Source organism: Taudactylus pleione, unplaced genomic scaffold (assembly GCF_031769625.1).
Source record: "Taudactylus pleione unplaced genomic scaffold, aTauple2 ptg000473l, whole genome shotgun sequence".
Taxonomy (NCBI): domain Eukaryota; kingdom Metazoa; phylum Chordata; class Amphibia; order Anura; family Myobatrachidae; genus Taudactylus; species Taudactylus pleione.
The window spans coordinates 4209738-4225160 of NW_028284875.1; the positions used below are offsets into that span (position 1 = coordinate 4209738).

At 33.5% G+C, this 15423-nt stretch overlaps 6 non-coding genes across 6 annotated transcripts; all 6 read right to left on the reverse strand.

The window, feature by feature from the left end:
- Positions 1-1332: 1332 nt before the first annotated feature.
- Positions 1333-1425, reverse strand: TRNAI-UAU (transfer RNA isoleucine (anticodon UAU)). The gene is given in 2 exon segments: positions 1333-1368; positions 1388-1425. It is a non-coding gene; the product is annotated as a tRNA-Ile (tRNA).
- A 4443-nt stretch (positions 1426-5868) lies between these two features.
- Positions 5869-5961, reverse strand: TRNAI-UAU (transfer RNA isoleucine (anticodon UAU)). The gene is given in 2 exon segments: positions 5869-5904; positions 5924-5961. It is a non-coding gene; the product is annotated as a tRNA-Ile (tRNA).
- Positions 5962-7380: 1419 nt separating this feature from the next.
- Positions 7381-7473, reverse strand: TRNAI-UAU (transfer RNA isoleucine (anticodon UAU)). The gene is given in 2 exon segments: positions 7381-7416; positions 7436-7473. It is a non-coding gene; the product is annotated as a tRNA-Ile (tRNA).
- Positions 7474-10404: 2931 nt separating this feature from the next.
- Positions 10405-10497, reverse strand: TRNAI-UAU (transfer RNA isoleucine (anticodon UAU)). Its single transcript is given in 2 exon segments — positions 10405-10440; positions 10460-10497. It is a non-coding gene; the product is annotated as a tRNA-Ile (tRNA).
- A 1419-nt stretch (positions 10498-11916) lies between these two features.
- On the reverse strand, positions 11917-12009 carry TRNAI-UAU (transfer RNA isoleucine (anticodon UAU)). The gene is given in 2 exon segments: positions 11917-11952; positions 11972-12009. It is a non-coding gene; the product is annotated as a tRNA-Ile (tRNA).
- Positions 12010-13428: 1419 nt separating this feature from the next.
- Positions 13429-13521, reverse strand: TRNAI-UAU (transfer RNA isoleucine (anticodon UAU)). Its single transcript is given in 2 exon segments — positions 13429-13464; positions 13484-13521. It is a non-coding gene; the product is annotated as a tRNA-Ile (tRNA).
- Between the last annotated feature and the right edge of the window lie 1902 nt (positions 13522-15423).

Consider the following 15423-nt stretch of genomic DNA (forward strand, 5'->3'; position numbering starts at 1 on the left):
TATTTTGTAGCCACTCTGATATTAAATTGCAATTAAAACTTAATAGGTATGTTTTGGTATATATGGATTTCATGCAATACCATTAAGACAGTCACCTGCATTGAAAAAAAGCATAACTTCTAGAATGAGAATGAGCATCAAAGGAACATGCATCCTAGATGAGACTTGAAGCCACTGTCCCAGGTGATAGCAAACTTATCCGGAAACTAATCCACAATGTCATCAGGATAAATGTCTGCTTTTAGATACAGGGCCATAATTTTGCAAGCTGAACAGTACCGGATTGTTAAGCAGATAAAAGTTTCTGGTGGAGCCATTTGTGCAGTATCAAGCAAGAATAAAGGGAACATCTCCAGTAATTATATGGATGACATAAAGCCCAGATGAGACTTGAAACCACAATCCCTAGCTTAGGAGGCCAGTGCCTTATCCATTAGGCCAGTGGGGCTTAGTAACATCTTTGTGTGAAACTGATTTTTTCATTAGTATAATCATTAATTGTTGCGATATAGGAAAGCCGTTTATTTGTGTTCTTTGCATTACAAATCCCAGCATGAAATGTGATTGTACTAACCAGACCTAATAGTGTGGACCCTCATGTTACATTGCAGCAAAACAGATTGATGCAACTCTTTTACCAATAAAGAGGTAGTCTTTTGCATTCCATTTTGTTGACTAACTAAAGTAATGTTTACAGTGCATATGAACCAAAGCAGATGTGTGTACTGGTACCTTAAAAACAGTCATGTTTGTGATTTTTTTCTGCCTTCATATCAGGATGTTCAGGTAGCAGATGATAATCATTAACTGATGACATTAGAAAAAAAATTACATTTGCACAAGGTGAGGCTTGAACTCACAACCTTGGCATTGCTCAACAGATACTGTCTTATAAGTACAGCGCGCTAACCGATTGCGCCACAGGAGCACATATTCAAATCGTAAGTTAATCAATTATATTGTGCATTTGTGTTATTGCCCAGTTTTATGTATCCTTAGGTGTATATTGCAATGAATTCATGCCAATGCTGTACAGTTCAATATTATCAAAATTGTAAAATAATTCCTGTTTATAAATAATTTCTGTTTATTTATCTTAAATAATATTTGCTATAAATATATGTAACTTCAATGTTACATTGCAGCAAAACAGATTGATGCAACTCTTTTACCAATAAAGAGGTAGTCTTTTGCATTCCATTTTGTTGACTAACTAAAGTAATGTTTACAGTGCATATGAACCAAAGCAGATGTGTGTACTGGTACCTTAAAAACAGTCATGTTTGTGATTTTTTTCTGCCTTCATATCAGGATGTTCAGGTGGATTACATTTGCACCAGGTGAGGCTTGAACTCACAACCTTGGCATTGCTCAACAGATACTGTCTTATAAGTACCGCGCGCTAACCGATTGCGCCACAGGAGCACATGGTCAAAGTGTATTATTTTTAGTTGAGTGATTTTAGCATCGAGTTGACTAAGTATATTAACTTGGTTTATTAATTTTAAATTAGTTACTTTTTAAATCCACTAAACTACTGCACCCAATACTAAAGTACCTAATAAAAGTAATATTCCAATCATAAGTTAATCAATTATATTGTGCATTTGTGTTATTGCCCAGTTTTATGTATCCTTAGGTGTATATTGCAATGAATTCATGCCATTGCTGTACAGTTCAATATTATCAAAATTGTAAAATAATTCCTGTTTATAAATAATTTCTGTTTATTTATCTTAAATAATATTTGCTATAAATATATGTAACTTCAATGTTGCATAGGGAAAATATACACTATAATACCAAAAAGTGCAGTATCTTTAAATAAAAATAAGTTAAATCTCACTTGTGCTCTATATTTAAAGGTAAACATTGTTTTTTTGGTCTGTAGCACCTAAATTGTCAGTAAAGTCAGTGTCCAAAGAAATATAAAAAGCAGAAAATTACCCTTTTGATGACATGGATGAAAGGACTTCAAGAAACCCATCAGCAATTGCCATAGACATTGTTATTTTGTAGCCACTCTGATATTAAATTGCAATTAAAACTTAATAGGTATGTTTTGGTATATATGGATTTCATGCAATACCATTAAGACAGTCACCTGCATTGAAAAAAAGCATAACTTCTAGAATGAGAATGAGCATCAAAGGAACATGCATCCTAGATGAGACTTGAAGCCACTGTCCCAGGTGATAGCAAACTTATCCGGAATCTAATCCACAATGTCATCAGGATAAATGTCTGCTTTTAGATACAGGGCCATAATTTTGCAAGCTGAACAGTACCGGATTGTTAAGCAGATAAAAGTTTCTGGTGGAGCCATTTGTGCAGTATCAAGCAAGAATAAAGGGAACATCTCCAGTAATTATATGGATGAAATAAAGCCCAGATGAGACTTGAAACCACAATCCCTAGCTTAGGAGGCCAGTGCCTTATCCATTAGGCCAGTGGGGATTAGTAACATCTTTGTGTGAAACTGATTTTTTCATTAGTATAATCATTAATTGTTGCGATATAGGAAAGCCGTTTATTTGTGTTCTTTGCTTTACAAATCCCAGCATGAAATGTGATTGTACTAACCAGACCTAATAGTGTGGACACACATGTTACATTGCAGCAAAACAGATTGATGCAACTCTTCTACCAATAAAGAGGTAGTCTTTTGCATTCCATTTTGTTGACTAACTAAAGTAATGTTTACAGTGCATATGAACCAAAGCAGATGTGTGTACTGGTACCTTAAAAACAGTCATGTTTGTGATTTTTTTCTGCCTTCATATCAGGATGTTCAGGTAGCAGATGATAATCATTAACTGATGACATTAGAAAAATAATTACATTTGCTCCAGGTGAGGCTTGAACTCACAACCTTGGCATTGCTCAACAGATACTGTCTTATAAGTACTGCGCGCTGACCGATTGCACCACAGGAGCACATGGTCAAAGTGTATTATTTTTAGTTGAGTGATTTTAGCATCGAGTTGACTAAGTATATTAACTTGGTTTATTAATTTTAAATTAGTTACTTTTTAAATCCACTAAACTACTGTACCCAATACTAAAGTACTTAATAAAAGTAATATTCTAATCATAAGTTAATCAATTATATTGTGCATTTGTGTTATTGCCCAGTTTTATGTATCCTTAGGTGTATATTGCAATGAATTCATGCCATTGCTGTACAGTTCAATATTATCAAAATTGTAAAATAATTCCTGTTTATAAATAATTCCTGTTTATTTATCTTAAATAATATTTGCTATAAATATATGTAACTTCAATGTTGCATAGGGAAAATATACACTATAATACCAAAAAGTGCAGTATCTTTAAATAAAAATAAGTTAAATCTCACTTGTGCTCTATATTTAAAGGTAAACATTGTTTTTTTGGTCTGTAGCACCTAAATTGTCAGTAAAGTCAGTGTCCAAAGAAATATAAAAAGCAGAAAATTACCCTTTTGATGACATGGATGAAAGGACTTCAAGAAACCCATCAGCAATTGCCATAGACATTGTTATTTTGTAGCCACTCTGATATTAAATTGCAATTAAAACTTAATAGGTATGTTTTGGTATATATGGATTTCATGCAATACCATTAAGACAGTCACCTGCATTGAAAAAAAGCATAACTTCTAGAATGAGAATGAGCATCAAAGGAACATGCATCCTAGATGAGACTTGAAGCCACTGTCCCAGGTGATAGCAAACTTATCCGGAAACTAATCCACAATGTCATCAGGATAAATGTCTGCTTTTAGATACAGGGCCATAATTTTGCAAGCTGAACAGTACCGGATTGTTAAGCAGATAAAAGTTTCTGGTGGAGCCATTTGTGCAGTATCAAGCAAGAATAAAGGGAACATCTCCAGTAATTATATGGATGAAATAAAGCCCAGATGAGACTTGAAACCACAATCCCTAGCTTAGGAGGCCAGTGACTTATCCATTAGGCCAGTGGGGATTAGTAACATCTTTGTGTGAAACTGATTTTTTAATTAGTATAATCATTAATTGTTGCGATATAGGAAAGCCGTTTATTTGTGTTCTTTGCTTTACAAATCCCAGCATGAAATGTGATTGTACTAACCAGACCTAATAGTGTGGACACACGTTACATTGCAGCAAAACAGATTGATGCAACTCTTCTACCAATAAAGAGGTAGTCTTTTGCATTCCATTTTGTTGACTAACTAAAGTAATGTTTACAGTGCATATGAACCAAAGCAGATGTGTGTACTGGTACCTTAAAAACAGTCATGTTTGTGATTTTTTTCTGCCTTCATATCAGGATGTTCAGGTAGCAGATGATAATCATTAACTGATGACATTAGAAAAAGAATTACATTTGCTCCAGGTGAGGCTTGAACTCACAACCTCGGCATTGCTCAACAGATACTGTCTTATAAGTACTGCGCGCTGACCGATTGCACCACAGAAGCACATGGTCAAAGTGTATTATTTTTAGTTGAGTGATTTTAGCATCGAGTTGACTAAGTATATTAACTTGGTTTATTAATTTTAAATTAGTTACTTTTTAAATCCACTAAACTACTGCACCCAATACTAAAGTACCTAATAAAAGTAATATTCTAATCATAAGTTAATCAATTATATTGTGCATTTGTGTTATTGCCCAGTTTTATGTATCCTTAGGTGTATATTGCAATGAATTCATGCCATTGCTGTACAGTTCAATATTATCAAAATTGTAAAATAATTCCTGTTTATAAATAATTCCTGTTTATTTATCTTAAATAATATTTGCTATAAATATATGTAACTTCAATGTTGCATAGGGAAAATATACACTATAATACCAAAAAGTGCAGTATCTTTAAATAAAAATAAGTTAAATCTAACTTGTGCTCTATATTTAAAGGTAAACATTGTTTTTTTGGTCTGTAGCACCTAAATTGTCAGTAAAGTCAGTGTCCAAAGAAATATAAAAAGCAGAAAATTACCCTTTTGATGACATGGATGAAAGGACTTCAAGAAACCCATCAGCAATTGCCATATAGACATTGTTATTTTGTAGCCACTCTGATATTAAATTGCAATTAAAACTTAATAGGTATGTTTTGGTATATATGGATTTCATGCAATACCATTAAGACAGTCACCTGCATTGAAAAAAAGCATAACTTCTAGAATGAGAATGAGCATCAAAGGAACATGCATCCTAGATGAGACTTGAAGCCACTGTCCCAGGTGATAGCAAACTTATCCGGAAACTAATCCACAATGTCATCAGGATAAATGTCTGCTTTTAGATACAGGGCCATAATTTTGCAAGCTGAACAGTACCGGATTGTTAAGCAGATAAAAGTTTCTGGTGGAGCCATTTGTGCAGTATCAAGCAAGAATAAAGGGAACATCTCCAGTAATTATATGGATGAAATAAAGCCCAGATGAGACTTGAAACCACAATCCCTAGCTTAGGAGGCCAGTGCCTTATCCATTAGGCCAGTGGGGCTTAGTAACATCCTTGTGTGAAACTGATTTTTTCATTAGTATAATCATTAATTGTTGCGATATAGGAAAGCCGTTTATTTGTGTTCTTTGCTTTACAAATCCCAGCATGAAATGTGATTGTACTAACCAGACCTAATAGTGTGGACCCTCATGTTACATTGCAGCAAAACAGATTGATGCAACTCTTTTACCAATAAAGAGGTAGTCTTTTGCATTCCATTTTGTTGACTAACTAAAGTAATGTTTACAGTGCATATGAACCAAAGCAGATGTGTGTACTGGTACCTTAAAAACAGTCATGTTTGTAATTTTTTTCTGCCTTCATATCAGGATGTTCAGGTAGCAGATGATAATCATAAACTGATGACATTAGAAAAAAAATTACATTTGCTCCAGGTGAGGCTTGAACTCACAACCTCGGCATTGCTCAACAGATACTGTCTTATAAGTACTGCGCGCTGACCGATTGCACCACAGGAGCACATGGTCAAAGTGTATTATTTTTAGTTGAGTGATTTTAGCATCGAGTTGACTAAGTATATTAACTTGGTTTATTAATTTTAAATTAGTTACTTTTTAAATCCACTAAACTACTGCACCCAATACTAAAGTACCTAATAAAAGTAATATTCTAATCATAAGTTAATCAATTATATTGTGCATTTGTGTTATTGCCCAGTTTTATGTATCCTTAGGTGTATATTGCAATGAATTCATGCCATTGCTGTACAGTTCAATATTATCAAAATTGTAAAATAATTCCTGTTTATAAATAATTCCTGTTTATTTATCTTAAATAATATTTGCTATAAATATATGTAACTTCAATGTTGCATAGGGAAAATATACACTATAATACCAAAAAGTGCAGTATCTTTAAATAAAAATAAGTTAAATCTAACTTGTGCTCTATATTTAAAGGTAAACATTGTTTTTTTGGTCTGTAGCACCTAAATTGTCAGTAAAGTCAGTGTCCAAAGAAATATAAAAAGCAGAAAATTACCCTTTTGATGACATGGATGAAAGGACTTCAAGAAACCCATCAGCAATTGCCATAGACATTGTTATTTTGTAGCCACTCTGATATTAAATTGCAATTAAAACTTAATAGGTATGTTTTGGTATATATGGATTTCATGCAATACCATTAAGACAGTCACCTGCATTGAAAAAAAGCATAACTTCTAGAATGAGAATGAGCATCAAAGGAACATGCATCCTAGATGAGACTTGAAGCCACTGTCCCAGGTGATAGCAAACTTATCCGGAAACTAATCCACAATGTCATCAGGATAAATGTCTGCTTTTAGATACAGGGCCATAATTTTGCAAGCTGAACAGTACCGGATTGTTAAGCAGATAAAAGTTTCTGGTGGAGCCATTTGTGCAGTATCAAGCAAGAATAAAGGGAACATCTCCAGTAATTATATGGATGAAATAAAGCGCAGATGAGACTTGAAACCACAATCCCTAGCTTAGGAGGCCAGTGCCTTATCCATTATGCCAGTGGGGCTTAGTAACATCTTTGTGTGAAACTGATTTTTTAATTAGTATAATCATTAATTGTTGCGATATAGGAAAGCCGTTTATTTGTATTCTTTGCTTTACAAATCCCAGCATGAAATGTGATTGTACTAACCAGACCTAATAGTGTGGACACACATGTTACATTGCAGCAAAACAGATTGATGCAACTCTTCTACCAATAAAGAGGTAGTCTTTTGCATTCCATTTTGTTGACTAACTAAAGTAATGTTTACAGTGCATATGAACCAAAGCAGATGTGTGTACTGGTTCCTTAAAAACAGTCATGTTTGTGATTTTTTACTGCCTTCATATCAGGATGTTCAGGTAGCAGATGATAATCATTAACTGATGACATTAGAAAAAGAATTACATTTGCTCCAGGTGAGGCTTGAACTCACAACCTCGGCATTGCTCAACAGATACTGTCTTATAAGTACTGCGCGCTGACCGATTGCACCACAGGAGCACATGGTCAAAGTGTATTATTTTTAGTTGAGTGATTTTAGCATCGAGTTGACTAAGTATATTAACTTGGTTTATTAATTTTAAATTAGTTACTTTTTAAATCCACTAAACTACTGTACCCAATACTAAAGTACTTAATAAAAGTAATATTCTAATCATAAGTTAATCAATTATATTGTGCATTTGTGTTATTGCCCAGTTTTATGTATCCTTAGGTGTATATTGCAATGAATTCATGCCATTGCTGTACAGTTCAATATTATCAAAATTGTAAAATAATTCCTGTTTATAAATAATTCCTGTTTATTTATCTTAAATAATATTTGCTATAAATATATGTAACTTCAATGTTGCATAGGGAAAATATACACTATAATACCAAAAAGTGCAGTATCTTTAAATAAAAATAAGTTAAATCTCACTTGTGCTCTATATTTAAAGGTAAACATTGTTTTTTTGGTCTGTAGCACCTAAATTGTCAGTAAAGTCAGTGTCCAAAGAAATATAAAAAGCAGAAAATTACCCTTTTGATGACATGGATGAAAGGACTTCAAGAAACCCATCAGCAATTGCCATAGACATTGTTATTTTGTAGCCACTCTGATATTAAATTGCAATTAAAACTTAATAGGTATGTTTTGGTATATATGGATTTCATGCAATACCATTAAGACAGTCACCTGCATTGAAAAAAAGCATAACTTCTAGAATGAGAATGAGCATCAAAGGAACATGCATCCTAGATGAGACTTGAAGCCACTGTCCCAGGTGATAGCAAACTTATCCGGAAACTAATCCACAATGTCATCAGGATAAATGTCTGCTTTTAGATACAGGGCCATAATTTTGCAAGCTGAACAGTACCGGATTGTTAAGCAGATAAAAGTTTCTGGTGGAGCCATTTGTGCAGTATCAAGCAAGAATAAAGGGAACATCTCCAGTAATTATATGGATGAAATAAAGCCCAGATGAGACTTGAAACCACAATCCCTAGCTTAGGAGGCCAGTGACTTATCCATTAGGCCAGTGGGGATTAGTAACATCTTTGTGTGAAACTGATTTTTTAATTAGTATAATCATTAATTGTTGCGATATAGGAAAGCCGTTTATTTGTGTTCTTTGCTTTACAAATCCCAGCATGAAATGTGATTGTACTAACCAGACCTAATAGTGTGGACACACGTTACATTGCAGCAAAACAGATTGATGCAACTCTTCTACCAATAAAGAGGTAGTCTTTTGCATTCCATTTTGTTGACTAACTAAAGTAATGTTTACAGTGCATATGAACCAAAGCAGATGTGTGTACTGGTACCTTAAAAACAGTCATGTTTGTGATTTTTTTCTGCCTTCATATCAGGATGTTCAGGTAGCAGATGATAATCATTAACTGATGACATTAGAAAAAGAATTACATTTGCTCCAGGTGAGGCTTGAACTCACAACCTCGGCATTGCTCAACAGATACTGTCTTATAAGTACTGCGCGCTGACCGATTGCACCACAGAAGCACATGGTCAAAGTGTATTATTTTTAGTTGAGTGATTTTAGCATCGAGTTGACTAAGTATATTAACTTGGTTTATTAATTTTAAATTAGTTACTTTTTAAATCCACTAAACTACTGCACCCAATACTAAAGTACCTAATAAAAGTAATATTCTAATCATAAGTTAATCAATTATATTGTGCATTTGTGTTATTGCCCAGTTTTATGTATCCTTAGGTGTATATTGCAATGAATTCATGCCATTGCTGTACAGTTCAATATTATCAAAATTGTAAAATAATTCCTGTTTATAAATAATTCCTGTTTATTTATCTTAAATAATATTTGCTATAAATATATGTAACTTCAATGTTGCATAGGGAAAATATACACTATAATACCAAAAAGTGCAGTATCTTTAAATAAAAATAAGTTAAATCTAACTTGTGCTCTATATTTAAAGGTAAACATTGTTTTTTTGGTCTGTAGCACCTAAATTGTCAGTAAAGTCAGTGTCCAAAGAAATATAAAAAGCAGAAAATTACCCTTTTGATGACATGGATGAAAGGACTTCAAGAAACCCATCAGCAATTGCCATATAGACATTGTTATTTTGTAGCCACTCTGATATTAAATTGCAATTAAAACTTAATAGGTATGTTTTGGTATATATGGATTTCATGCAATACCATTAAGACAGTCACCTGCATTGAAAAAAAGCATAACTTCTAGAATGAGAATGAGCATCAAAGGAACATGCATCCTAGATGAGACTTGAAGCCACTGTCCCAGGTGATAGCAAACTTATCCGGAAACTAATCCACAATGTCATCAGGATAAATGTCTGCTTTTAGATACAGGGCCATAATTTTGCAAGCTGAACAGTACCGGATTGTTAAGCAGATAAAAGTTTCTGGTGGAGCCATTTGTGCAGTATCAAGCAAGAATAAAGGGAACATCTCCAGTAATTATATGGATGAAATAAAGCCCAGATGAGACTTGAAACCACAATCCCTAGCTTAGGAGGCCAGTGCCTTATCCATTAGGCCAGTGGGGCTTAGTAACATCCTTGTGTGAAACTGATTTTTTCATTAGTATAATCATTAATTGTTGCGATATAGGAAAGCCGTTTATTTGTGTTCTTTGCTTTACAAATCCCAGCATGAAATGTGATTGTACTAACCAGACCTAATAGTGTGGACCCTCATGTTACATTGCAGCAAAACAGATTGATGCAACTCTTTTACCAATAAAGAGGTAGTCTTTTGCATTCCATTTTGTTGACTAACTAAAGTAATGTTTACAGTGCATATGAACCAAAGCAGATGTGTGTACTGGTACCTTAAAAACAGTCATGTTTGTAATTTTTTTCTGCCTTCATATCAGGATGTTCAGGTAGCAGATGATAATCATAAACTGATGACATTAGAAAAAAAATTACATTTGCTCCAGGTGAGGCTTGAACTCACAACCTCGGCATTGCTCAACAGATACTGTCTTATAAGTACTGCGCGCTGACCGATTGCACCACAGGAGCACATGGTCAAAGTGTATTATTTTTAGTTGAGTGATTTTAGCATCGAGTTGACTAAGTATATTAACTTGGTTTATTAATTTTAAATTAGTTACTTTTTAAATCCACTAAACTACTGCACCCAATACTAAAGTACCTAATAAAAGTAATATTCTAATCATAAGTTAATCAATTATATTGTGCATTTGTGTTATTGCCCAGTTTTATGTATCCTTAGGTGTATATTGCAATGAATTCATGCCATTGCTGTACAGTTCAATATTATCAAAATTGTAAAATAATTCCTGTTTATAAATAATTCCTGTTTATTTATCTTAAATAATATTTGCTATAAATATATGTAACTTCAATGTTGCATAGGGAAAATATACACTATAATACCAAAAAGTGCAGTATCTTTAAATAAAAATAAGTTAAATCTAACTTGTGCTCTATATTTAAAGGTAAACATTGTTTTTTTGGTCTGTAGCACCTAAATTGTCAGTAAAGTCAGTGTCCAAAGAAATATAAAAAGCAGAAAATTACCCTTTTGATGACATGGATGAAAGGACTTCAAGAAACCCATCAGCAATTGCCATAGACATTGTTATTTTGTAGCCACTCTGATATTAAATTGCAATTAAAACTTAATAGGTATGTTTTGGTATATATGGATTTCATGCAATACCATTAAGACAGTCACCTGCATTGAAAAAAAGCATAACTTCTAGAATGAGAATGAGCATCAAAGGAACATGCATCCTAGATGAGACTTGAAGCCACTGTCCCAGGTGATAGCAAACTTATCCGGAAACTAATCCACAATGTCATCAGGATAAATGTCTGCTTTTAGATACAGGGCCATAATTTTGCAAGCTGAACAGTACCGGATTGTTAAGCAGATAAAAGTTTCTGGTGGAGCCATTTGTGCAGTATCAAGCAAGAATAAAGGGAACATCTCCAGTAATTATATGGATGAAATAAAGCGCAGATGAGACTTGAAACCACAATCCCTAGCTTAGGAGGCCAGTGCCTTATCCATTATGCCAGTGGGGCTTAGTAACATCTTTGTGTGAAACTGATTTTTTAATTAGTATAATCATTAATTGTTGCGATATAGGAAAGCCGTTTATTTGTATTCTTTGCTTTACAAATCCCAGCATGAAATGTGATTGTACTAACCAGACCTAATAGTGTGGACACACATGTTACATTGCAGCAAAACAGATTGATGCAACTCTTCTACCAATAAAGAGGTAGTCTTTTGCATTCCATTTTGTTGACTAACTAAAGTAATGTTTACAGTGCATATGAACCAAAGCAGATGTGTGTACTGGTTCCTTAAAAACAGTCATGTTTGTGATTTTTTACTGCCTTCATATCAGGATGTTCAGGTAGCAGATGATAATCATTAACTGATGACATTAGAAAAAGAATTACATTTGCTCCAGGTGAGGCTTGAACTCACAACCTCGGCATTGCTCAACAGATACTGTCTTATAAGTACTGCGCGCTGACCGATTGCACCACAGGAGCACATGGTCAAAGTGTATTATTTTTAGTTGAGTGATTTTAGCATCGAGTTGACTAAGTATATTAACTTGGTTTATTAATTTTAAATTAGTTACTTTTTAAATCCACTAAACTACTGCACCCAATACTAAAGTACCTAATAAAAGTAATATTCTAATCATAAGTTAATCAATTATATTGTGCATTTGTGTTATTGCCCAGTTTTATGTATCCTTAGGTGTATATTGCAATGAATTCATGCCATTGCTGTACAGTTCAATATTATCAAAATTGTAAAATAATTCCTGTTTATAAATAATTCCTGTTTATTTATCTTAAATAATATTTGCTATAAATATATGTAACTTCAATGTTGCATAGGGAAAATATACACTATAATACCAAAAAGTGCAGTATCTTTAAATAAAAATAAGTTAAATCTAACTTGTGCTCTATATTTAAAGGTAAACATTGTTTTTTTGGTCTGTAGCACCTAAATTGTCAGTAAAGTCAGTGTCCAAAGAAATATAAAAAGCAGAAAATTACCCTTTTGATGACATGGATGAAAGGACTTCAAGAAACCCATCAGCAATTGCCATAGACATTGTTATTTTGTAGCCACTCTGATATTAAATTGCAATTAAAACTTAATAGGTATGTTTTGGTATATATGGATTTCATGCAATACCATTAAGACAGTCACCTGCATTGAAAAAAAGCATAACTTCTAGAATGAGAATGAGCATCAAAGGAACATGCATCCTAGATGAGACTTGAAGCCACTGTCCCAGGTGATAGCAAACTTATCCGGAAACTAATCCACAATGTCATCAGGATAAATGTCTGCTTTTAGATACAGGGCCATAATTTTGCAAGCTGAACAGTACCGGATTGTTAAGCAGATAAAAGTTTCTGGTGGAGCCATTTGTGCAGTATCAAGCAAGAATAAAGGGAACATCTCCAGTAATTATATGGATGAAATAAAGCGCAGATGAGACTTGAAACCACAATCCCTAGCTTAGGAGGCCAGTGCCTTATCCATTATGCCAGTGGGGCTTAGTAACATCTTTGTGTGAAACTGATTTTTTAATTAGTATAATCATTAATTGTTGCGATATAGGAAAGCCGTTTATTTGTATTCTTTGCTTTACAAATCCCAGCATGAAATGTGATTGTACTAACCAGACCTAATAGTGTGGACACACATGTTACATTGCAGCAAAACAGATTGATGCAACTCTTCTACCAATAAAGAGGTAGTCTTTTGCATTCCATTTTGTTGACTAACTAAAGTAATGTTTACAGTGCATATGAACCAAAGCAGATGTGTGTACTGGTTCCTTAAAAACAGTCATGTTTGTGATTTTTTACTGCCTTCATATCAGGATGTTCAGGTAGCAGATGATAATCATTAACTGATGACATTAGAAAAAGAATTACATTTGCTCCAGGTGAGGCTTGAACTCACAACCTCGGCATTGCTCAACAGATACTGTCTTATAAGTACTGCGCGCTGACCGATTGCACCACAGGAGCACATGGTCAAAGTGTATTATTTTTAGTTGAGTGATTTTAGCATCGAGTTGACTAAGTATATTAACTTGGTTTATTAATTTTAAATTAGTTACTTTTTAAATCCACTAAACTACTGCACCCAATACTAAAGTACCTAATAAAAGTAAAATTCTAATCATAAGTTAATCAATTATATTGTGCATTTGTGTTATTGCCCAGTTTTATGTATCCTTAGGTGTATATTGCAATGAATTCATGCCATTGCTGTACAGTTCAATATTATCAAAATTGTAAAATAATTCCTGTTTATAAATAATTCCTGTTTATTTATCTTAAATAATATTTGCTATAAATATATGTAACTTCAATGTTGCATAGGGAAAATATACACTATAATACCAAAAAGTGCAGTATCTTTAAATAAAAATAAGTTTAATCTCACTTGTGCTCTATATTTAAAGGTAAACATTGTTTTTTTGGTCTGTAGCACCTAAATTGTCAGTAAAGTCAGTGTCCAAAGAAATATAAAAAGCAGAAAATTACCCTTTTGATGACATGGATGAAAGGACTTCAAGAAACCCATCAGCAATTGCCATAGACATTGTTATTTTGTAGCCACTCTGATATTAAATTGCAATTAAAACTTAATAGGTATGTTTTGGTATAAATGGATTTCATGCAATACCATTAAGACAGTCACCTGCATTGAAAAAAAGCATAACTTCTAGAATGAGAATGAGCATCAAAGGAACATGCATCCTAGATGAGACTTGAAGCCACTGTCCCAGGTGATAGCAAACTTATCCGGAAACTAATCCACAATGTCATCAGGATAAATGTCTGCTTTTAGATACAGGGCCATAATTTTGCAAGCTGAACAGTACCGGATTGTTAAGCAGATAAAAGTTTCTGGTGGAGCCATTTGTGCAGTATCAAGCAAGAATAAAGGGAACATCTCCAGTAATTATATGGATGAAATAAAGCCCAGATGAGACTTGAAACCACAATCCCTAGCTTAGGAGGCCAGTGCCTTATCCATTAGGCCAGTGGGGATTAGTAACATCTTTGTGTGAAACTGATTTTTTCATTAGTATAATCATTAATTGTTGCGATATAGGAAAGCCGTTTATTTGTGTTCTTTGCTTTACAAATCCCAGCATGAAATGTGATTGTACTAACCAGACCTAATAGTGTGGACACACATGTTACATTGCAGCAAAACAGATTGATGCAACTCTTCTACCAATAAAGAGGTAGTCTTTTGCATTCCATTTTGTTGACTAACTAAAGTAATGTTTACAGTGCATATGAACCAAAGCAGATGTGTGTACTGGTACCTTAAAAACAGTCATGTTTGTGATTTTTTTCTGCCTTCATATCAGGATGTTCAGGTAGCAGATGATAATCATTAACTGATGACATTAGAAAAAGAATTACATTTGCTCCAGGTGAGGCTTGAACTCACAACCTTGGCATTGCTCAACAGATACTGTCTTATAAGTACTGCGCGCTGACCGATTGCACCACAGGAGCACATGGTCAAAGTGTATTATTTTTAGTTGAGTGATTTTAGCATCGAGTTGACTAAGTATATTAACTTGGTTTATTAATTTTAAATTAGTTACTTTTTAAATCCACTAAACTACTGCACCCAATACTAAAGTACCTAATAAAAGTAATATTCTAATCATAAGTTAATCAATTATATTGTGCATTTGTGTTATTGCCCAGTTTTATGTATCCTTAGGTGTATATTGCAATGAATTCATGCCATTGCTGTACAGTTCAATATTATCAAAATTGTAAAATAATTCCTGTTTATAAATAATTCCTGTTTATTTATCTTAAATAATATTTGCTATAAATATATGTAACTTCAATGTTGCATAGGGAAAATATACACTATAATACCAAAAAGTGCAG